This window comes from Aquila chrysaetos, chromosome 9 (genome assembly GCF_900496995.4).
Source record: "Aquila chrysaetos chrysaetos chromosome 9, bAquChr1.4, whole genome shotgun sequence".
Taxonomy (NCBI): domain Eukaryota; kingdom Metazoa; phylum Chordata; class Aves; order Accipitriformes; family Accipitridae; genus Aquila; species Aquila chrysaetos.
In genome coordinates, this window is record NC_044012.1 from 19,196,373 (window position 1) to 19,214,330 (window position 17,958).

The 17,958-nt window shown below is 40.0% G+C and overlaps 1 long non-coding RNA gene across 6 annotated transcripts in view; it reads right to left on the reverse strand.

The window, feature by feature from the left end:
- Positions 1 to 2,847: 2,847 nt before the first annotated feature.
- LOC115345964 overlaps positions 2,848 to 17,958 on the reverse strand; it is a 39,094-nt gene continuing 23,983 nt past the window's right edge. For 5 of the 6 annotated variants that reach the window (XR_003924977.2, XR_003924979.2, XR_003924976.2 and 2 more), the window contains one exon: positions 9,411 to 10,747. This is a non-coding gene — a long non-coding RNA (uncharacterized LOC115345964). Of the gene's footprint in view, positions 3,652 to 4,861; positions 10,748 to 17,958 lie in introns of those variants that run through there. The other variant, XR_003924975.1, reaches the window with a different exon arrangement.

The window sequence follows — 17,958 nt, forward strand, 5'->3', positions numbered from 1 at the left end:
ATACTTGAATATTTTTATCTTTTATTTTCTGAAAAAAATTATCTTAATTGGTAAAATATGATGAAGTGTGCTAAAACTAAATCCTGCCTTAGGCGTCAGAGGCTGTTAGACCTGGCGAGGCTGGACTGGCAGCACGTCCCAGGAAAAACTTTTGTTTCAGCTCTGCCTGCCTACCTTCTTCCTACCAGCCAGAGAGCTCATAGCATGCTGCCGTACTCACCAGGCAGCAGCCAACGTTATGGAAAGCCTTAGAAGTAACTTTGAATGTCCTTTGGCTAGGACTAACCTTCTCTAAAGCTTATATATTTTATGTTTTAAGGTAGAAGGCTGGTGATGGAGTAGCTTGTGACATGCTTCCGAAGAGACGATGCTGGTGGATTTTGGAGCAGAAAAGGACATTTTATCCTCAACTTAAAGGATGAGAAACCAGCAAGGGTCAGAGGCTGCCTTTGTGTGTTTTACAGCACTGGGCACAGTGGGTACAGAGATTGGAAGAAGAGATGCCAAAGAATAAAAATAAAGCAGAAGGGAAGAACGCCTTTACAGCTGCCAATCTCCAGGCAACTAAAGCCCACAGCCCCCCTTCTTCCCCCGTCCTCGGGGTGAGACCAACTGCTGCAGGACTTGCAGGAATTGATCCTGGCAATGACAGACAAGATCCAAGCCTCAGGATCCTTGGGAGAGAACAGCTTTGTAGAAACAGACTTAAAAAAAAAAAACAACTTGTCCCAGGCCGGAATAGAGACTTCTTAGATTCCCAGATCACCGACACGACAGTCAGCAATGGTGCTACGATCGATCGTGTCAGTGCAGCTGTTTGCTCATCCACACAAGAGGCTCAGCCCAGCTTTTAGATGCTAGGACAAAAAGCCCAGTCCAGGTGCAGCTCATCCTGCTGCCAAGTCAGGGCCACCAGCAAGACCCCAGCAGCATTCCCATGCCATCTAGATGTGTCAAAGGAAAGGGGACAGGGAGGAAATGCCACAATTTTATTTATGAAAGTAAGAGCTCATGAGAATTATTTACACCCAGCAGTAATTCACAGTTACATCAAACCTTTGGGTACCCCAGTTCTGTGCATTGCACGCAAATTACAAAGCACAAGGGGTTTCTGATTGCAAGTCTCTGGTAAGCAGGAAAAAGCTCAGAGAGCTGAAGCAAGCTGGGCACTGGGATGCAAGCACCCAGGGAACCTCAGAGTTGCCCCACAAGGCTTCAGTGTGCACAAGGGGTGCTCCTTCCTACACTTTGAACCCAAATTCATAAACCTGTTAGAGAAAAGCTAATTTTCCCAGAAGGACTACCTGCTCAGGAAACATACAAAACTGAAGCTCCTGATCCCTTTGGACCATTGCTGCGCCCCAGCAGGTCATCAGCAAGAGAGAGGTGTTTATCTGTAACCCTGACCTTGTTCATAACTATTTTGCACTTACCTGAACAACCCCCACAGATTTTGGTGACCACAGCAGGGTACCCACCAGGTCATCACCACACCCCGTTACACAGCTCTACCCGTGGTTGCTCATCACTTCAGTGAAGTTCAGCAACTTCCACTAAAACCAGACATCGAGGGGAACCTTCAGCTAGCAAGTCAAAACTGTTTCTGAAAGCCAGGGTGAAGAAATAGCATTGCATTTTTAAAACAACCAAGGGAAGCCCTTTCCTTACAAGCTTCTCCCACAGCAAGCAAAGGAGTAAGAGCCGGAGCTAGGCTGGCAGGTGCCATTTTATACCCCCAAGGTGTGGGGCAGGTGCAATTGGAGCTAAGTGTGTGCAGCTGGGAGGCTCAGGGGCTGGGCAGGGCTGATGGCAGAATCTCCAACACCTGGGCTGGGGCAGCTTCACTCCTGCCCCGGCTCAGCCCAGGGGCCGTTTGTTCTGCAATTATTATTTGAAACATCTCAGGACAAAGACCCTTTTGAATTTCAGAACCAGTGATACTCTTACAGGCTTTGACACTGATTGCCAAGTTTTGGTGTGAAGTCTCTTTTTTTCATTTTTCTTGGCAGAGTTAAAATAAACTTTATCTGCAGAGTGACCTGCAGCAGAAACAAATGGTTGCAAAGCAAGAGAGCAGCAGCTGGGGCATCTCTGCTTACACTGGATGTGGCATTGCACAGGCACGATGCTGGTCCTTACCTGCTTCTCTCAAGAAACAGGCTGTCCTGGTCCAGTGCTGTAGCAAGGACATACTGTCTAGACGTGTTCAGCTTGAACACAAAACCTAACCTGCAAGCAGTTGCCAACTGGAACAAAAGCATCTTCAAAAACAAGCATTCCCTCTCTCCTGCCTGATTGTCCTATTTCTAGAAAACAAATCAGTGCTTTAAAAAGGCAAAAGCAGGCCTTGCCCAAATACAGCTTTTTTCATTCAAAAGATACACAGCTGGCTTCAAGCTCTCTGCCTTCCCCTGCCATCCCAGAGAAAAAAAAAAAAAAAACAGAAGAGAAATGAAGTCAAATATGCTTTATTACTTATTAGCTAGTAATGTTATACCTTCTGACAAGCTGAACAGTTGTAGCAGGCGGCTGTGGAAGTCGCTACATGGCCTGCTTAGAACAAAAACAGGAATGAGAGACAGCTCTGAAAGGGAATTTTTTAGCACAGCTCAGCCATCCTACCGTGCCCAAACCAAGTACTTTTATCCAGTTAATTTAGCGAATGAATCCCTCAGGGTCTCCAGCCATCTACCACTACAGCTCATTAGAGCCCAATATCCGACTTTTCATGTTGTATCACTGAAAGCACTTACACTTAAAACATAATTAAACTTAAAACAAACAAGATCTCTTCCCCCCCCGCCCCAGCCCCGGGACCTGCCCCCACAGCCCCTTCCCCATGCTGACAAAGGCATGCACCTCCGCTGCGTTATTTGGGAAAACACTGCACACTTCCCCCACTGACGGCGTGACATTTGCCTGACCGTTCATCCTGTGAGCAATTAGAAATCTAAATACTGGGTGTAATGCCTGGCTATTGGGATTTAAACTCACAGATCTCTTACAAACGAGTAATGCGGTAAGACTTGCTGTCCGACGAGGTGTCTTATTGAAATATCCCAGGCTGGTTTGCTTGTCACAGCTGTCGTTTCAGCCATTTGCACTTACACTGTATTGCTTTCATTACAAAAATAGAAATTTGTGTCCTAAGTGCTGTTACATTACTAATGCTAAATATTTAATTCCCTGGGGTTCTAATTATGGTTGAGCACTGGCAACACTGATTCTACTTTTTAATAACAACTGTAAAAGCAATTTGAGCATTTTTCAATTAATTAAATACATAGTATACGAGTAACCTCTTGTCATTTTGCCCTCCAGGACCTGAGCTAATTTGTGTGGAATAAAATGTTTTGAAAATTAACTGATATACTAGTCTGATCATTGTTGTTCTATTAAATTATAGTCTGCCAAACAAGTGGTGTATAATAGTTACATACCATACTATTTCCTTATTTATGATGGCATGGTGGTTTTTTGAAAAAACTTCTCCAGTGCATTTCTAGAGAGCACGCTGGAGAGGTCTAATTAGCAGGTAAGAGATGGTCTATGTACATGAGCATCAGGAGACTTACGATGCAGTGAGTCTTCAGCAATGAAAAACAAAGCCTCTCTCCATTCTTCAGACCTCATTTTCACCTTCTTTCACAGCTGAAATTTAAAGTGTTAATTAAATGACTTTCTCCTGCATCAACTCCTATGGATTAGTTAGTAGTTTACACTTTAACACATGGGATTTGACTCACAATATTAAAACACGCGAGTAGTTTAGAAACCAATTTTTTATCTTCAACTTGTACAATGCAATATGAAAAGATTTGCCTGTAAGATGAGTTTGTTGGAATACATGGACAGTTAAAAATACTTAGCCTGCTCATGCAGACATCCAGGCATAAAACTAATATCTACTGCACACCTAACACAATGCTAAAATTAAAAAGTATATTTTCCATTTATACAGTCCTAGAAGCTTAGAACACTGATACATGACAGCACCTTCTGTATCCTGGTAAGGGAAATTAACCTCTTCTTTTCCATGTCTCACATTAAAAATAATACAAAATCAACCAGGAAGAATTAGCAAAAAACCTAAAATTTTGAATATATTTTTTCCACATTTTTAATTGTAGCTGATAAATAATGTTCTTTCAGCATGTTTTTTAATAGCGTATTTTATTTTATAGTGTGCATTAATAGTAAGTCAAACATATTGCTTGAAAAGTGCTTAAGGTTTAAACATCCCAAAATATACAGGTGAAAGTTGGAAGGGTTTAGCCAAATAATTCAACGGTAAGGGCAACGTTCTACTCTGAAATCATACAAAATATGGATGACAGATAAACAGCCAGTCCAGAGTGCACTACTAAGACTTTAACGCTGACAAATCATTTCAGGAAGCAAAAATGCCTTACTAATGTACACTGGTGCCACAGGCTTTCCAGGTGAAAGTTGCCTGTGACTGAATTATTGCTATTTAAAAAGAAGATTTTGAAAAGGCATCTCCAGCCACTGTGCTACTGTACTGGGACTTTCTCTCTTAGCAGGGTAATGGAAATGGCAGCACTGTAAACTGGAAGCATTCACAAAAGAAGAAACAGCTCATTTCCAGTACCTTGCCAGGTTCCTGCACCCCACTCATGCTCCGGCTGCCTCTGTACACTGCTGCCACCGCTGCTCACCGCAGGGCCATGAACCTGCTCAACCTCCATGCACTTGGCACTGTTTGGGTTTGAAAGAGGTGGGGCTGTTTCTCATAGTGTTGGCTCAGGCTCTGGGGTCACTTAAAAGAGTCATCTGTTCCTCTGACATTTTGCAAGACTGCCCTCTCTTTCAGGAAAGTACTTTGTGCCTGTATCTATACCTGGACACTGATAACGCGGTGTGCTAAGCTGTGTGCAGCTCAGAGTGCTCAACTCTCATGGAAACCCACAGGAGCGGAGCGTACTCAGCAGAGTTCTCCACACCACGGGCCATGTAAACAAAATACACATAAAGTGAGGTTAAAAAATGTTCTGATCTTGAAACGTGCATGTTTGTTAGCTCTGCCTGAAATGCATAATTATAACTTTAAAAAAGGAATATCAAAGATGCTTTAAAGACATGAACTGTTAACAGGAAAGGCAGACTAACTGAACATGCTCAAACAGACATAAAATTGTTCCAATACACTGGAAAAAGAAAGGAAAAGAAAAGAAAAAGAAGATCTTATCACTAAAAATTACAATATTGGTAATTATATCTGTTCAATAGACTTTCTGAGGACATTCGTTTATAACTTGTTTGGTCACCATGTGTTGTAATTACAAGTCTATTTTTTCACAACTTGCAAAGCATTATGCATGCGGAACATTGCACTCATCATACTAGTTAAAATGAAACAAATCCTCAGTTTACATTAAGTAAGATTCCTTACTTGCCACACCAAGACACTCACACACTAAGCTGCAATTCAAACTAAGCAGGATTGCAGTTTAGTTACAAAAAAAAAAAAAAAAATTTAAAAAATAATCAATAAACTGCAGACTTCTTTTGGCATCAAGCAAATTAAGATTCTCAGTCAGCATTAAAACACTATTTCTTTCCAAATAAATACTAAATAGAATATACAATCACTGTCAAATAAAAGTGCTCAGGTCTTAAGCATTTGTGTGTAGAGGTATGTGTGCATACATAAAACATACACACGGACAAAATATGAAGAACACGAGCAATGTATTACAATAATAGCTCTCTTCCTCAAGAGATTTATATAGCAGTGTAAAACTTGAAGTTATCTTTACTACTATTAAAAGCTCCCCAGTATCTCTAGGTGTCTGACTTCAATAAATCCTGGAAACATTCTGCTCACATACTGAGTTTTAAGGAATGTGCAGCATGTGTCAACTTCAATAAAAGCTGTACAGTTCTTTAATTACCCCATTCACCCAGCAGCTGCTTTAACTAAGTATTGTTCTGAACATGTAAAAATGTAAAATGCCCCCCAAAATCAGTCATCTACGTGCAATGACTACTCAGGATCTAACAATAATGGATATACTGAAGGACAAAAACATGAGTCATGCCAAGCCCATAATTCTCAGTGACTGACTGTAAAGCACTTACAGTTGGCATTAAGCTTTTAAAACTCTAACCCTAATCAATCATAAACAAAGAAATAAAGACCTCATGGTTATTTTTTAAATCTTAAACACTAGCACATAACTTTAAATAATTTTTCTTCTTTTTCAGATTCACACACCATTCTTCCCAGGTAAAATATGTACTTCTGCATGAAAACAGGCTAGTACATACAAGTTAAAAAATAACAACACCTATTTAAACACAGTGGTAACATATTGCTTGCCATAGAGCAGAAAACATCCCCCTTGGCCAAAACCAAAGGTACACAAGATTCAGAAATCTGAGTGCAGACAACCTCTTCCCTTCCCCAAATGCTTATGCCCGTAAGTCTTTTCATGGTACAGGAGAACCAGCATCATCTCCCCAGGCTGTAGAGAACTTGGAAATGTACAACTTGCACACATTTATTTCAACCTTGGTGACAGCACAGCAACAAAAAGCCCATTAAAAAGAAAAAAGGCAGACAACCGGATGCGATCAACTTGCAATCATTTTTTTGTAATGTACTAGTGAATGGGTGCCAGCTAACTAATCTTAATAGAGAACAAACCTAATTTATAAACAGCAGGATGCTGTCAGATTATTTTAAACCTAATAATTATTTCTAGCAGCAAGACAACATTAGACTTTGTAGAAGTATACCCTTTGTAGAAGACATTTGCTCTGAAAAAAATGTTCATGTGCTGTTTGATTAATTTGGCGGGGGGGAGAGGATGGATGAACGAAAGAAACCCACCTAAAGCCGATGAAACATAACACTCTACAGAGCTAAGCAGTCAGGTGAAAGAGGATCTTTGAAAAAAGCACGGCGTGAGGAGACAGGAACCTTGCCAAATTAGTTGTTGAGCCATGTCCCTCCCAGATCTTTTTTTAAAGAGAAGTGTAAGTAACTTTGAGTAACTTTTCAGTGGAAGCTGCTATGCTATGAAGATACTTGTTACACCGAGATGCCTTCCTCCCTTCCAAGACAAAAGGACATCTAAGATGGCCCAGTCTGACCCCAGGTGTAGCAAAAGCCACAGAAGCCTGTGAGGAATTCCTCTACCCCACCCAGCCATTTGTTCAAGCATATACCTCTATAAAGACATTTCATCTTAATTCAAAAGATAGAAAATCAACTATTCCCTTTCTAATAATTTCTAATGATTCATTGCTTTTACTAAAAGTTTGCACCTTAGAGTTTGTCATTAGCAGATTTTTATCTCTGTATATTGTCAACACATATTGCCTTGAAAATGTTTTGCTTTGTCTGGAGTATGAAGACAGTCATATAAAATCATCTGTCACATTACAGATGTAAAGATTATTTTCAGGAATGCACATTTTATTCAACCAAGTTTGAACTGAAGTTAAAGGAGTTAGAAAGTAACCTATATAGTACCAGTTAAGAAGGTAAACTATGTTTTGTCCAACATATTTGCGGAGAACATACATAGAAATCATGTGTTTATAATAATAAACACATGATTATGCGTGGGAGCCTGATAGATTCATACCGAATGCAGCAATCACTGAAGAGCCAGGAAGTCTAGTTGAAACCAACCTATTATTTGGAGTATTTATAAGAAATAAATCTGTCTGCTCTGAAATTGTATTTTGTTTTCTTTTTAGCGCTACATAAACAGTATGACAGTCTTAACTATAGTATTTGATCATTTTAAGTGCTTGGACGTAAAATTTTACTCATCAACATAACATATCCATGACAGGTATATCTACATATGTAATTTTGCAATACTGGTTTAACTACGTATTACCACTCAAGCAGGCAAAAAGATTATTAGGCAATCACGAGCATTTCATTTTAAACTTGGTACTACAATAGCCCATATTAAGATAAAAAAATTTTATGAATTATGGGCTGTGTCAAAGAGCTGTGGAGGCTCGTTTCCCCTTAGTTCATGGTCTGGGGAGACATTGGACAGTCCTTTGGAGGAGGTACATCACTTCTGAACTCGGCACAGATGCCGAGAGCTCAGCTGTAGCTTGACCCCAGGGTACCGGCACAGGGCACAGCTCTCACACCTGGAGCTGCACCCACCTTCACCGCAGAGCTGCAGAGACTGGATCGGGGGCAAGCTGGGGATTTTAGAAACTATGTGGTTGGCGCTTTGCCCCCTTGAACTATGCATGCACTGAGCGCTACACTGCAAGTATAGGCTAACAAGGGTAAAAAAGAGTTTGACTGAAGAGTCCAACATATTCTCAACATACAGCAGTACACAGCCAAGTTAACTCAAAACTTGGCAGAAAAGCAGTAGGTTTCACACTCTGTCATATCATATTTCTTTTTTTTACATATAATGTTAAAATATTAGCAATTTCTAAGTTTGTGCACGTTCCCAAATTTCTTTGTAAGCCTGAGTCCTAAGACCTGCCAGGCCTCATCCCTACACGTCACTGTTTTTCAGACCCACAGTTCAGGGAACAGCAGATGCGGGCTCCGGCCTGAAGGCACTGTGATATGATAGTGTTGCTAAGGCTAAACCAGCCAGGGGAGGCAAGGCGGTTCTTTGCCTGCAAAGCAGCACCTTCTTACACACCAGTTCCTTTCCAGATGTAGCACATTATTTTCCTCCCTTACATATGGCACATAAGAGAAGCCAGTGCATACTTCCTCATTCTTTAGCATATGGCCAGTTAAAAGATATTGGTTGCAACACCAGCAGAGCTGGAGGTTCAGTCCTTTCTGTGACTGAACCAAGTTCTTTTCATCTAGCAGTGCCCCAAGAGGAGACATAAGCAGTGTTGCTGCTCTCAGGTTTCTGACAGATCAGAAAGCCTCTTGTTCTTTGTATGCCCAAGCCATCTGTGGGACAGCACCTACACCCCACCGCCTTCTCGCAAGAAGGGTCAGTGTTGAAGGAGCAGTTTAGTGCACTGTTTTTACTCAGTATGCCTTCCAGTACTATAGATCACCAGTACCATTCTAATTTTGGCATGGGGAACATCAAGAGCTTGGATGCCTCACCAGACTCCAGCATCTACTGATGCAATATCAGACAGAGAAGCAGCAGTGGATGGGGTGGCCTCTCCTGCTGGAGGTGTTCTCCCCTCTTCACTAAAGGCAGTTCAGGGCACCATGTGTCAAAAACAGTTCTCCTGAACCATGTGTTGGTTTAGGCAGCTTCTTGGATGAGTAAAGCACAACAGTGTGATCTCCAGATAATGGAAACATTTGTACCATTCACACACCTTTACCAGACACACTCTCCTGAAATAGGTGTCCTGTCATGTACACACACTCACACCATCTCTCTCCACTCACACTGTCACGCACAAGGAGTAAGTCAAAGCGCATAGGTTTATTTTATATTGTCCAGTATGTCCCCGAAATGTGAATATTATACATGACAGAACTGCACAGCCTTCTAACACGTCCAATTTTTACCACATCTTAGAGATATAACTGCACCTGCTGAAAAGACTACACCAACAACAACTCCTCAACAACCCACTTGTCAACACACCACCCTTCCCAGATACGCTGTCTGCACAGCTGGTCTGTGCATTCCCTGCCCTTTCATCAAAATGACCCAAGGTGCTAGTTAACTATTTGATAATACGATGAACTTTGGCTGAAATAAGTCTGGGTGTGCTCAGGGAAGCAGTTCAGTTTGCTTCCCTAGGAGGGGCAATAACCTCCAGGAGAGAGTGAGCAAGCAAGCATGCATGAAGCCTCCTTCTTTAACTAACACAGCTGCTGACAAAGGAGGCTGTATCTCTTGCCTTCTCTGAAGTTAATCCCAGCAGTTTAAAGCAGACTTGTGAAAAAACCATGAATCTGAAGTTACTCTAAAATGCTACTCCAAGGACACATTAGTTCCACTAGAGTCAAAGTATAAGCAGACGCAATAGGTCGAGTTCTAGTCGAAGAGATCGCAGAGAAAGTAAGAGCTAATAATTCTTAATTTGGCATAACATGACATTCCCAACAGCTTCTGTTTCTCCTTCCAGTAATTACATCTTGGCAGTGTACATATTAAAAAAATCATTGCACAAAAGACAGTGTCTGTTGGAGAAAGGAAAAAAAAAAAAAAGCAAAGCACCTTTCTTTGTAATAGTGTCATTCTGAAAACTGAAGACGCTTTCACTGAAAGGAAAAATACGCCGATCAAAACATGAAGGGGACAAAACCTCATTCATTCCTTATTTGTTTAAGAATTACTAAAAAGAAACATTTTTGCAGGAGGCTAAGGCAACAGTAATTTAGACAATAATAAATTGAGCATTGTAAGAATAACTATTCCATTGAATAAAAGAAGTCTGGCAAGAAACTTTTCACATGGCATTCAACAGACATTCAAATAAATGAATGAAGTATGCAAGCTAAATTAGTTCAAAAATAAAGACTTTCCAGCGGTTTACCATAATGACAACATTGTGTAGAAAGATACAATAGCTCTTTGTAGCCTAAAAATTGTCAGTTTTATTTTACAAAGATGACTTCCAAAAGCATCTCGTCATGACAATCGAGTTTTGAGGAAAAAACAACCTGTCATTTGATAAATAGATGAAATTAACTGTCATTAAAACCACTTAAGCACTCCTCCTTCCTGTTATCCTTCTCATCTCGGCAGTAACTGATAAGAAGATTTCAGGGAGGCTCAGTCATTGATGGCAGGATCTAGAAAAGAAACAATTTTGCATACAGTTATCATTCGCATTCACAGCTTCTAGTTATTCACTAACCTGCACTTAATTGGCTTCCTTCTGCCACTGGCATGAGCACAATGGACCATCTACTTCATACAAATCACCACTCGCCGCTGCAATTACCCCTCATACCATGAAAATATTGTAGTGTTGCATCCTATCACGTTAATAGCGCATACAAAGGTAATATTAACAAGGTCCTGTTACCTACCAACTATGAATTGCTAATACCAGCCAGTGCATTAGCCACTAGGAACCAGACATTACTCATTATCATGTAGCTCATTACTTACGGGACATGGTTGAACTTGAAACTGGTAGATTTCTCTGTCACTTCTGGAAAATATACCACTTGTCCACAGAAACGTACCACCGAAATAAGTGAAGGACCAGATGCAATGGTTACAACAGAATTAGTAAAGAGGAAAACTACAACTGCATCTTTTTCCAAAAAACATTATCCAAGATTTTGTTTGGCTAAGCAAGCAGCTTCTTTAAGAAAAAAGAAGGGCATGGATTGGTCAAAGAAAAAGACCTGAGCCTTGCATAACCAGACTCACTCCCATGCATCCCCAGAAGGCTGTGTGCATGGCAACCCCACTTCCAACATACAAAGTAATTAATTGTATTCCCACATTAAAGCTACCATGGCACACCTCCACCTTGGCAGATATCTAGCTGGCTTTAATCTTTTCCATCTTCCACATGCCAGGTTCCTCACACCAACTGGCCCTCAGTGACAGCTGAGTTTTTAATGCCACAAAACACCTTGATGCAGATGGGTTTTGCCCTTTCTTCCACCTTTTGCTAGACTATACTGCCATTTAGTCACTGCACTGATGCAACAACTACACTTTCTTCTGCTGCACTGCAGCTATACATCTACTGACGTGACAACGGGAAGCGAGGGTCTACATCCCTACAGGAACGTAGATGCTTTTTTGGTTAGCAACTTGCATCCTTCTTCATGCCGAGGACAGAGCATATGGTCCTTCGAAGGGACATCAAAATAAATATGACAGGTCAGTGCAATCATCATACCAAATGAATTCAAATGATGCCATATCTAAAATGGAATGTGTGCACATAATAAAGATTCAAATGACAAAAAAATCCCCTACCCTTTATCCCTCTCTGAATTATTTATCAATTCTGCAACTCCAGCTGTTGCCACTAGCCCAAGGACATTACTCCATTTGGGGAATGACACTTCATATTAACAGAGAAGTTAACAAAACAAAAAAGGGACACTGTGGACCCTCCTAAAGGCCACAGCAAAGCATAATATGTCGTTTCCCAGAATTTAGAAAGGAAAATAATCAACAATCAATTCAGTTCATCTTTCTCAACTTGTTTCCGTAATTCCAGACACAGTTTTCAACACTCATGCATTAAATCAGCCATGCCTTTTTAACCATTGCACTTAGTCAAGACTCTCAAAGCATCTTGGATCCGCCTCATTTTTTTAGGGTTATCTCCCTCTAACAGCTAACCATACACCATATGCCACCATACTGAAGACTCTGTGATACTATCGGCACTCAAGTTAGTGAAAGCTTTTAGTACATAACATGGTCATGCCAGGAAAATGTGAATATTCTGCATATACGGAATTGCTTTTGATAAAAGCAAAAAAGAAACAAAAACTTCAACATGCATAGTTTAGGGCACAAAGAATTGGTTTCAACTAACCAGGACGTTTAGATTAGCAAATTCTACATAGCGCTGTCTGCCCACTTATGGACTACTCTGATTCACGTTCCATCACATATTAGTTCTTAGATTTTAAACAAAGAAATTGAGGGGTGGGGAGTGGGAGAAGGCTTGGCCAGTTAGCATGATTTCCATCACCTACATTTACATGCCCTCCCAACTCCCACACCCCTTCCATCAACTAAAACAAGTTCATAGTTTATCTGTAGAGCAGAGAACAGAGAGCGGGAATAAATAGGGAAAAAAGAAAAAATAATAATTAACCACTGGTTTTGGTTGCCACCTTATTCATAGTGGAATCTGACAATTAAATAGGTATAGAGATCTGAACTGTTACACAAAAACACCCACACCATTAACATTGCACCACCTTCCCACTACAAGAACGTACTTAGACACTGTCTTCATGTCAGGCCTGAAATGAACTGAAATGGGTCAAAATTTGCAAGTCCCCAAGTGTCAAGGGACATATGACCCCTAAATATTAGCCCTTCATGATTTATCAACAGCCTCTTCTCTGCCACAAAGGAGATTACTCTGTTCTTACCAGTAACCTTCATTTCACAGTGTTTTCTGCTTTTACTTTTACCTAATTGAACAGCAACTGGGTTTATGTTCTGCTCCTAGCAGATCCCAAATGCCACAAGAACTTTTAACTGATTAATGATTTGGGATTGTTGTTTGGTTTGTTTTGTTTTGTTTTTCCTCCTCCATAGTCACCTGAGAGTGGACTAGCAATTGTAGCAGTTCTAACACTAAAAGGGGATGTGTAAATAAACTTAAGAGCTTCCAAGGTACCGTCACCAGAAATCTCCGGTATCACCCACAAAGCTTCCAAGCCGTTTGTCAGCTTCCTGCAGCCTAGAATGCGCTATTTGCCATTAGTGCCGAGCACACAGTTCAGGCCTGAACCAGAATGCCAGGCAGGTGGGTATTTAATAAGCAAACTCATCTTTGGGAAAGGCAGCAAAGCAAGAGATGCTACCTGTCTTGCAAGTGAAACAAGGCAATGTCTTGCAAGCAGAGCCCACTTTGGTTTAGCTGTCAGCACTACCTTCAGCAGCATCAGCTTTTGTTCAGTTTGGTACCACTGAGCTCATGCAAGTGTTATTCAGGAAAAGGAGATTAGTTAAACCAAACATTTATTTGCCCTTCAGTCTGCATCAGAACTGGCACCCAGCCCTGAACAGTCTCCCTCTTCCCCGCTACTGTGGGAAAGCTACCGAAAGAGGACCTTCCCTTCCCATCTCCTGCTGTTGGCCAAAGAAACAAAAGGTACAGAAACAAAGAGAACAGGCAGAGAACTTGGAATGTGTAAAATATCACTGAGTTGAACCTTAATTTCCAACAGCCCCAAATTCTCCTGTTGTCACTGCTATATATTTGAGGTTATTACTCCCTCACCATTAATGATTCTCCAATATTTTGCGAACCCCATGTGTTATGCACAAACCACCTACAACTATTTACAGTTGTAACCCGCTCAAATGAACATCACATCACATTTTTCTGAAAATTAACAAACTAAACACAGCAACTTATCTCACATTCCAGGGTTGCCATTTAACTCTCAATGCCACAGGTTCTCAAGTGCCTCCTGAAATACTTTCTAGCTGTGCTAAAGGAATGACATTTGAAAAAATCACCTGTGTGGATAGGAAAACATCCTTCTGAAGATTTTCACAAGCTAGTTGGATGCAATTGAAGTCAGTCCTCAGAAAATAAGGAAAATCATCTTCGTGCCCAAACGTGCTCACTAAATGCTTCTGGCTATGACATTATTTCATAATTGACATATTATACACAAACACCTCAAGAAAATATCTTTTTCTGTATGTCTGGATTACACAGTTATTTATACCCAGTGCTTTTGTAGAGCCCTCCCGACATTGCACAATACTCTCGAATATGACAAACTGATCCTTTCAGATGATAATTTTTTTAGCGTTCCATATTTTTAATGTTAAAAAAATTGTACCTCAACATGGTCTTTAATCTAATCCTTACCCTGAACAACTGAAGTACATCCGTATTAATCTATCAGATGCTTTTCCACACCACACCTATGGCACTGCATAAATTACTGTAATTTAAATGAATTACTGCTTGAAAATTCTCATTTGGTAAGAAACATGCAGTGTTACAAGGCACTGGAAAGAAAAATGTGCACTACGGTAACTAAGTTTTATAACACAGTATATCTAGGTTCTCATAAACGAGCTATTCTAAATTGTTAAAGGACAAGAATATTAGACCGATCACATAGAACACACATCAATATGTCCAAGAAGTCAATAATATGAAATTACATCCACAGTTTATTTAGATACATTTCCATGCCCATATATGCAGAATCCACTTTAAAAAAGGCCATTAGGCTGGCTGAACAATATTATTGCAAAAGATGTTAACACCAATAGTAATTCCATCTTTGCCCCGGATAACTTGCATTTTTCCCTTTAAACGTCTGATCTGCTGAAACACATTGAAGAAAAAGAACTTGGGGGGAAAAAAAAAAAAACCAAACAGAAAAAAAACCCAAGTTCTTTTGTTACATTATTCCGCATATTACTACTGTTTAAGGATGACTTGTTTAAGACTGCACATTTCAACGACCTAACAGTAAAGAATGAAAAGCTTCTTGCTACAAGCTAAAAAGAAAGTCTTTACCATGCTCCTTGAAGAGCTCATTTTCACATTACTCAGGCTTCATTATGCTGAATCAATATTCGTTTAGTCACTGGGGTTATTGACATATTTTAAAATAAAAGTATACCCTTCAGCTACTGCACTCATTACGGGTAATTTGTCTTGTCAGGGAGCAGGGAATATTATCCCAGTCTTTCAGGGGCTGACAGCCCATGGAAATACCTCCCCTTGGTTACAACTGTAAATAATTTTAAGGTAAAATATTGAAAAATCAATGACTGTTTCCTGCAATCTGTCACAAACAAATCAATCATAATCTGCACAGCCAGAGAGTATGATTTGAAGGAGATGAGAGCAGATGTAATTCTTGGCTGGAATCTCTCATTTCAAAATCACTTCACATAATGGTGTCATCATTTAAACACTTAGCAGTCACTGCAACTGCCACTCATAACATCTAGTTGGACAAAACCGCAAGGAAGAGGAGGAGAAATGCCATTGCTGTTATGTAAACAAACACTTTATTTAAATGGTTGCAACATTAGCAAATTTCACAGATATAACAGCTAGGCTTGTCCCTCCATGAAAGTCCAAGATACTTTTCTTTCTCAATGGAAGATTGTCTATAAATCGGCCTCTCAAAACACAAAGCATTTTAAAACAAAACTAGGCTTCACAAAAGGTGAGCAATAGTATCTGGTACTACCACTATTTCTAAAAACATTTCAATTTCATTCACTCCAAATTGCTTATAACAGAATTACGCATTAAATTCTCAAGAGATTAAGAAAGAATTGTCTGAGGTACCTTTGTCTTTTTAAGAGCAATAAGGATTTCAATGCTTCTTTGTCCTTGACATATTACATTTCACATCTAATTTTCATTAAGCACACACCAACTCAACTTTAGTGTAGGTAACCACTGAAGAGTACAGGGGAAAGTAAGCCATAACCTACATAAATTAATTGATAATATATTTTCAACTTGCACTCAGAGAGATTAACTGCTGTATATGGAATTACATTTGTATAAAGGATCAATTTATACATAAAGAATTAACTACTGTGCAGTCAAAATGCTATAAACTGATCTTTGTAAATGTGAATCATTTGTGTAAAACTAATCTATTTTTATAGAGTAACACTAATGCTTGGACTGAAATTATTTCCTCATTTGTCCCCCCACCTCACCCCAAACTACATTTTCACCCTGACACTACAGTGTTTGAGAGACTTCTGTGCAGATCAGTCAAGATAAAAAAGCAGCAGACAGGATGAAATTGTCATGCAACTGCAACTGTGGGCCTAAGCCTGCATTCCTTGCACAAACAAAATTCACAAATGGTCATGGAGTGTTCCACTCTGGAGTCTATAATTTGAGCTCTTAATCTTTAATGTGCAGAGCCCGTTATCACATATTCATTTTAATCACATTAACCTTACCAACTCATATTTCTGGATATTTATCTCACAACTGTGAGACTAAGGAAAAAAAAAAGCAATCAAAAAGAAGAAATTATTTTCTCTTTTCTTGAAATAAGAAATCCCTTAATACTGTTTTTTAAAAATGAAAGAATAGGGCATATAGTACATCTAAGTAAACCTCTCCAAGGTTTGCCTTCCTTTAAAGCAGACTTCATGTCTCTTTATCTTCTACATGGAAAACACACATCTCTAACTCTTTACTGATACACATCAAAACCACTATTGTTTGTAGCAGCTGGACAGATTCTCTTTCTTAGCAAAATAAACTACTAAAAAAAAGAAAGTAAAGTCTTAGCCCAGAAGAAACAGTTACTGCCTTAGAGGCTAACTAAGTGCAGGAAAACTGCAAATACCAGCTGTGAAGTGAATCAGCTTATCCTGGGGAAAGGCCACTATTGTGAAAGGAAGCAGGAGGAGGCAGAAGGTGAGTAATCGCTAAAACCAAAAGTAGCTCCTAGAAATGACTTGCAGTACCTCACTTTTTCCCTGGATGAGATCTATAATGAAGCCATCCAATAGAGAGACAGCCTCAGAATCATCAGCCCTTTTAAATCTCCTCAGTGGCCAACCAACACTCACAGAGGGAAGACCCTGCTTACTACATTAAGCCATTCTGGGAGGGAGAAGCAGTGTGCCATACTGAATGTGTCAGCATCTTTCCCTAGTGCCATTCCCCTGAGCCAGGTTGTTATTTCTTGTGACAATCACCTAATTAGGTGGGTCAAGAATCACAGAAGATAGAAGAGATCCATTCTTCCTACATGCCAGTTATCCTATTTGTAAAAATGAAGGCAATGACTCTTCCCCTCCATTGTAAGGCACTTAATAAATGTTAACAATAATAAAGTCAGTCACATCTCCCAGACAACACTGTCAGATCTTTTCTTGCAATATTTGAGAACTATTGGGCTCAGGAGGGAGCTCCCACAAATTCCAGACAGAAAAAGACTCGCGAATTCCACCCTTGGACACAAGAGGTCACAGAGGGCTACACCACAGCAGACATTTCACAACTGCTCCCAGACAAGGGAAGCCCTAAGAAGAAAGGGCAGCACATGCTGCAGCACTACAGATGTTTATGGAGAGTTCATGGTTCAGCACGATGAGTGCTATTTTCTGCTGGACAAAGCATTAAGATACTGTAACAGCTAAGAGGACTGTGAAGTCTTTCTAGTTAAGAAGTTGAACTAGCTTCAATTTTTTTGAATGAAAAGGTATTATTCTTCATTCCATCTTTCTCAAGAAACAAAAGAACTACAGGTTATGGAAAGAGCTGAAAAAAGACAACACTGGCTTAAAAAAAACTAGTAGCATTTCCAGTAGTACCCACCTTCTC